Source organism: Thalassophryne amazonica, unplaced genomic scaffold (genome assembly GCF_902500255.1).
Source record: "Thalassophryne amazonica unplaced genomic scaffold, fThaAma1.1, whole genome shotgun sequence".
NCBI classification, from domain to species: Eukaryota; Metazoa; Chordata; class Actinopteri; order Batrachoidiformes; family Batrachoididae; genus Thalassophryne; species Thalassophryne amazonica.
This window is the reverse complement of record NW_022986262.1, coordinates 271,806-279,047: the sequence shown is the minus strand read 5'-3', so window position 1 is coordinate 279,047 and position 7,242 is coordinate 271,806. Positions and strand designations below refer to the sequence as shown.

The window sequence follows — 7,242 nt, the reverse complement described above, 5'->3', positions numbered from 1 at the left end:
GTTATGAGTAATTTTTTCTCTAATAGTTAAAATTTTGTTAGCAAAGAAAGTCATGAAGTCATTACTAGTTAAAGTTAATGGAATACTCAGCTCAATAGAGCTCTGACTCTTTGTCAGCCTGGCTACAGTGCTGAAAAGAAACCTGGGGTTGTTCTTATTTTCTTCAATTAGTGATGAGTAGAAAGATGTCCTAGCTTTACGGAGGGCTTTTTTATAGAGCAACAGACTCTTTTTCCAGGCTAAGTGAAGATCTTCTAAATTAGTGAGACGCCATTTCCTCTCCAACTTACGGGTTATCTGCTTTAAGACTACAACTCTGCTTCCTGGTCCCAACCCTGGATAGTCACGGTTTGGAGGATTTAAGAAAATTGGCCAGATTTCTAGAAATGAGAGCTGCTCCATCCAAAGTGGGATGGATGCCGTCTCTCCTAACAAGACCAGGTTTTCCCCAGAAGCTTTGCCAATTATCTATGAAGCCCACCTCATTTTTTGGACACCACTCAGACAGCCAGCAATTCAAGGAGAACATGCGGCTAAACATGTCACTCCCGGTCTGATTGGGGAGGGGCCCAGAGAAAACTACAGAGTCCGACATTGTTTTTGCAAAGTTAAACACCGATTTAATGTTAATTTTAGTGACCTCGGATTGGCGTAACCCGGTGTCATTACTGCCGACGTGAATTACAATCTTACCAAATTTACGCTTAGCCTTAGCCAGCAGTTTCAAATTTCCTTCAATGTCGCCTGCTCTGGCCCCCGGAAGACAATTGACTATGGTTGCTGGTGTCGCTAACTTCACATTTCGCAAAACAGAGTCGCCAATAACCAGAGTTTGATCCTCGGCGGGTGTGTCGTTGAGTGGGGAAAAACGGTTAGAGATGTGAATGGGTTGGCGGTGTACACGGGGCTTCTGTTTAGGGCTACGCTTCCTCCTCACAGTCACCCAGTCAGCCTGCTTTCCCGGCTGCTCGGGATCTGACAGGGGGTAACTAACGGCGGCTAAGCTACCTTGGTCCGCACCGACTACAGGGGCCTGGCTAGCTGTAGAATTTTCCACGGTGCGGAGCCGAGTCTCCAATTCGCCCAGCCTGGCCTCCAAAGCTACGAATAAGCTACACTTATTACAAGTACGGTTACTGCTAAAGGAGGCCGAGGAATAACTAAACATTTCACACCCAGAGCAGAAAAGTGCGGGAGAGACAGGAGAAGCCGCCATGCTAAATTGGCTAAGAGCTAGTAGCTACGCTAAGCTAGCGGATTCCTAAAAACACGCAAAGTGAATAATGTGTAAATCATTTAGAGGTGATTCAGCAGAAGGAGTGCTTTAGTTAAGGCACGTAAAGATTACACTGGGAAACAAATCGTAATCTAGATAACTAGATCAATCTAACTGCGCAGATTAAACAGCTAACAGATACAGAAAAACACTGCTGTGCTCCAGAACAGGAAGTGATACAATACCGCAGTGAGAGCCAACCACCAGTAGAGGCAAGCAAGAGACTCTGTTGACCTGACATAACAACTCAGAAGTTCAAGAAATCACTTCAGTTCAAAAGTTCAATTCAGGGGGCTTATTTGGTTGAGTCAGCCGCATGCCATCAGCGTCTTCTTTTGCCCTCCGGGCCCTCAGGCTCTGTGAATTGCTTCAGTGCCCTCCCTTACCACTGTACGCCATCTGGCCCAGTCACTTGCCAGTGTCTCCAGCTACTGGTGGCTGATACCAACTTGGCCAAGGTGCCACTTTACTGTGTCTTTGAAATGCAGTCGTGGTCGACAAAGGGGTCTTGTCCCCTCGTTCAGTTCAGAGGAAAGCAGGTTCTGCAGCAGTCAATCTTCAGTCATCCTGATGATGTGTTCAGTCCATCTGAGTTGTGTGCGGGTAATCATAGCTTCCATGGATTGCATACCCGCTCGCCTCAGGACCTCAGTGTTGGAAGTATGGTCTTTCCCGCTGATACCCATCAGTCTGTGAAGATGGCGTTGGACCAGGACCGACAGCCGCTGAACATGGCGGGCATAAAGGGTTGACACCTCGAGTCCATATAAAAGAGTGCTCAGTACTACAAATCTGTACATGTTTAGCTTTGTCTTCAGTCTTATAGGTTTTACACTCCACAGCTGGTCTTTAGGCGTCCGAATGCAGTTGAGGCGGCTCGCACCCGTGTGTCAGTCTCACTGTCCATGGAGTTGTCATTTGCCACAGTAGATCCGAGGTACATGAAGATTTGCGCTTCAACTAGTGGAGTTTCACCCAACAGGACCCGTGGGGGGGTGTGTGGCTTCCCAGGTACCGGCTGGTAGAGAATCTTGGTTTTCTTGGCATTTATGGTCATACCATAAAGCCCCTTTCACACTGGCACAAACACAGAGCTGCGTATTGTGGCGTACCGTCTATGCTGAGTTGAGCAGCTCTACACCAACTTTTAGCAGGTCTACGCTGGGTTTTTGCTCCCTACACAGCAGTATGTTGAGAGCTACACGCGTAGGATGCAAGAAATTAAACATGTTTAATTTTTTCAGCGTAGCGCGCTGGACACAGAAAATACACAGTTTTAAGCAGATCTGCGCAACATGGCATTACAGCATGCGAATATGTGCAACACGGCGCTCCTGTACACATCCAAAAACTGAGTGCGTGCATCCAGAGTGAATCAGCTAGAGAACATGATCAAACAGCCACAGCGCCTCTGTGTGCTCAGAACAGGGAATCGAACCTCAACTCAGAAATCCAGAAACAGCAGGTCGATTGCTCTCCCCCCCCGTCGCTCTCTCTTTTTGTCTCTCTCGCTCCCTCTGTCGCTCTGTCACTCTCTCCCTCTGTTGCTCTCTATTTCTCTCTCTCTCTCTCTCTCTCAGGTCTGATCAAACCTGAATAAATGCTGTGACTTTTTAAAATAAAAGCGGCATCACTGCATGTCGGTCGGTGCGATCATCAGACAACCTGATCGATCAGGTCTGATCAAATCAGCGGACCTTATTGGAGCAACTGGAGTTTTAAAAGTTTAAGAGTCACAGCACTTCATTCACAGCCTTTAGACTCAGCAGCATCTGTACACAATGAAAATGATCCACCAAGACAATAACAATGACAATGACAAGACAATGTACAGAGGCATCCTCTGTTCAACAGCCTTTTCTTGGAGTTGTCTTAACGCAGATCATATCTGTAGTGCCACGACCAGGTCGAAAACCACACTGAGTCTCTGGTAATATTCCCTCCGAGATTACTTGCAGTCTTGATAAAGCAACCTTTGCCAGTACTTTGCCAGCAATACTGAGGCACAAAATATCCTGGGAGTTACCACAGTCACACCTGTCAGCCTTGCGTTTATAGATAGACTATCATGGAGTCCTTGAAATCCTGAGGGATGGCACCATCATCCCAGCAACGTTGGTACAGCCACAAAAGCTTGTTGTGCAGCACAGTGCTGCTGTGTTTTAGTACCTCAGCCAGTATTCCGTCGATGCCTGGCGCCTTTCTGTTTCTGAGAGATGTCAGCGCTCACTGCAGCTATCGGATGTAGGAGGTCCATCCAGATTTTGCTGCGTGGGGCGCTGCTGTCAATGGCTGCACTGTCAACAGTTGATGGTTTGTTCAGGAGCTACTGGAAGTGCTCCTTCCATCTCCAAGATTTTGTCCGATGTCGTGTGGAGTCATGCCGTCTGCACTGAGTACTGGGTTTGAGCCTGAGCATCGAGGTCCGTAGACAGCCTTCAGCCCGTCGTAGAAGACTCGAGTCATATGGGCTTCTGCATACCCCTGCAGTTCCTCTGCCTTGCGATCCCATCACTCCTTCATTCAGCAGGTAGCGCATTGGAGCTTAGAGCAAGCATCTCGCAGTCGATCTGTTGTCCACCTTGCGCACACTCCAGACAGAACCTGCTGGCGGCAAACCCTTACTTCGTCTATCAGTTTCTTATTTTGTGGCAACATACACCACATTTCTGATTTGACCCCATCGCTCATTCAAACTCTTTTCTTCAGTGTCTTGTAGCTGGTTGATACGACCAGACACCTTCTTTTCCAGTTCTTCTGCCTTTTGTGGTAACAGGCTCACGTCAAGTTTGCGCAAAGGTTGTCTTGCATGTTTTCAGCGGATCGGTGCTATACACAGGTTACATACAGCCCTCACCATCAAGTGGTCTGTTCCACAAGTTGCACCTCTCATCATCCTTGTAGATTTCACGTCCCTAAGGTCGTCTCTCCACACAAGGATGTAGTCCAGCAAGGGCCAGTTGTGTGAGCGTGCATCCATGTGTAGTACCACTTATCGGGCATGGTGAAGAAGGTATTAGTGATCGCCAGGTCCATTTCTGTGCAGAGTTCCAGCAACAAACTGCCGTTTGAGTTAGTCCAGCCTCTTGCTCGTGCCCCCAGTACATGGCTCCAGCCGGTACAGTTTCTCCCCACTCATGCGTTAAAGTCGCTGAGAATGAAAAGCTTATCTGCTTTCGGCACGTCACTGAGTACACGCCCGAGGTCCACGTAGAAATTCGCCCTCGTGGCATCGTCGTAAGTCACAGTAGGGGCATATACAGCCACTAAAGTCAGAAATTGTTTTTCAGCCAGTCTGATGCGAATGCTGAAGAGACGGTTAGACAGCGCCAGCGGAACTATCGCTAGTTTCGTTAATACATCCTTGTGTATGGCAAACGCAACCCCAGCTTGATGTAGGTTACCGCCTGACCAGAAAAATGTGTAATGCTGCTCCGTTGACTGTCCATGACCTTTAGGTTTTGTTTCAGACAAAGCAGTCAGTCTTTAAAACAGACTGATTTATAGCGCACGCAAAACACTTTGGCATAAATTTAAAAATGCATAAATACGCAAAAATGTGCAAACTAATACTGATTCCTATAGCTGTCAATCAAAACAGGATTCAGCCTTTTGACTGATCATCCAATCATTGTGCAGAACTCCAGCGTCCAGACCCGCCCACAGCTCCATTCACCCCCCAGAGACGCTCAGCGTCCGAGGGCAGGACAAAATCGTGGCTTTATCCAATGACCGTCACGTTTTGTGGCAATGAAAAAACCTTTCCAGGCAGTCACACATTGAAGTGAACGGACACTCGGCTTCTACAGGAAAATGCACTGACCACAGACCCAATGTGAAAAAAGATTTATGAGAAGTTAACAAAATAGAGTAAATTGATTTGTGATAAGTAGCTGATTCTGAACAAACTCGTCTTCAAGATGAACGTGTTCTAACGTATTTATAGTCAATGAAATGATAACAAACTGTACATATTTGACCATTTTATTTTATTTTTTGACATTTTAGGGGAAGCTGAGCCTCACTTGCAGAGAAACCACCTCTGCCTCCCATCCTGTGCACCGGCAAAATTTCCTGTATATTCATTTTGTAAATTGTTTTATAAATTGTGTCGGGAGCATGGCCCAAGCAGAGGGTCGCCCCTTTGAGTCTGGTCTGCTTGAGGTTTCTTCCTCGAATCCTCAGAGGGAGTTTTTTCTTACCGCTGTGACCTGTGTTGTTGCTCTGGGGGTTAGTAAGGTCTGACCTTACTTGTGTGAAGCGCCTTGAGGCAACTTTGTTGTGATTTGGCGCTATATAAATGAAAATAACACATGCAACATCAAATTTTGTAACATAAATACAATAAGTCTATTTCAGATGATCAGTGTGGACCCACTTTCTCTTAAAAGACTTAATTTTACTCTGTGTGTCACGTTGAAAAGCAGTAGCTGTCGTTGCTAATTTGATTAGCTGTTATGTTCTAGTCTTTTTCTGTTTTTGTTTGTTTGTTTGTTTTTTCTGGGAACGTTGCATTGCCACACACAGGCCTGGCATATGTACTACAATGTTAAACAAAGCTTTGAGGCACAGAATTTGCATTTTTTCGTAATTGAATTATTCGAGTTAATCGACTAATCGTTTCAGCCTAACTGCAGCCCAACGACCAAAATCACACACAAACCTACTGTTCAATACAAATGTCCACAGACCTCCACATGTAGCCTACAGCATCAGGGAACAAAATGCCAACAGCAGGCAGAGGGAAAATCTTTCCCCTACTATTGATGGCTTCATAACAGCACAATGTACCTGTTGTGTTGTGTGGGCCGCCAGAAGAGGAGGTACTGCTGGCCCACCACCAGAGGGCGCCCTGTCTGGAGTGCAGGCTCCAGGCACCAGAGGGCGCAGCCGCCTCACAGGAGCAGCCGGGGTGACAGCTGTCACGCATCACCTGCAACAGCTGTTACCAATCATCTGATCGGCAGGAGTATATCAGCAGGATGACGTCTCCACCTCTTTGCCGAGATATCGTTTCTACCGAGAAGGTAACGTACTCAGCTAACTGTTTGACAGTGATCTTTGTGACTTTGTGCATTTCTCTGAGAGAACTTCCCAACGAGAGGTGGAGGTAACTTACCTGCCGTTCGGATTCCTGGGTGCGAACGCGCCCTCCTTTAACTGTTCTTTATTCCTCGCCAGCAGTACCAGGTCCGACACGCGGAGGCAGTGGCCACCTGGGAGTTCGGGACTTGGCGGCTCCAGTATTCCCGGGGTCTGGTGGCGGAGGAAACCGTGTGGTTCCGGTTCTACTTTGGAGAGGCGTCTCCTATCTTCGAGCCTGCCCACACGACACCTGTGTGAATTTGACTTTGTCCTTTATTGTAATCTGTTGTCCTTGTTGTGCATATTCACAACAGTAAAGTGTGTTATTTGACCTATTCCATTGTCCGTTCATTTGCGCCCCCTGTTGTGGGTCCGTGTACTTACACTTTCCCAACATGTTGTTGTGGTTAAAGGACACGTTGCACCGAAACCATAACAATTTAGATTTAGTCTGTTCATGACCATCCGATGATCCACTGGGATTACTTTGTGCACTTCCGTGACCGGTTTCAAAGTATACGGCATTCACAGCAAACAGCTTCAGTGGAATGTAGCTGCCAACATTAAGAATTGAGTGACAGATTAATTCCAAAGTTGACATAAGTGTGATGTCGTGTTGTGACGACTCATTTTTAAGTGATAACTGTTCATTTTGATGCAGTCACGGTGAAAGCTGCAGCTCTGTGAAGGTTTCTGTGCACCTGAACGCAGCCTGTCAGTAACCATCTCTGCTCCACGTTCAGCTTTGTGCACAATTAATGATCAGTGCTGTTATCAATAAAATCTAAAAAAATACAGCTACTGCCGGGGAAAAACCTCATGGAGACATTCACAGTGGCAGGAGCCTCTCTTCAGCTCCATAGCGCGCGCGCGCACACACA

At 46.9% G+C, this 7,242-nt stretch overlaps 1 long non-coding RNA gene across 1 annotated transcript; it reads left to right on the top strand.

The window, feature by feature from the left end:
- The first annotated feature begins 1,953 nt into the window (after nt 1-1,953).
- On the top strand, nt 1,954-6,864 carry LOC117505887. Its single transcript, XR_004559297.1, has 3 exons — nt 1,954-1,964; nt 4,350-4,352; nt 6,775-6,864. It is a non-coding gene; the product is annotated as an uncharacterized LOC117505887 (long non-coding RNA).
- Nucleotides 6,865-7,242: the final 378 nt, after the last annotated feature.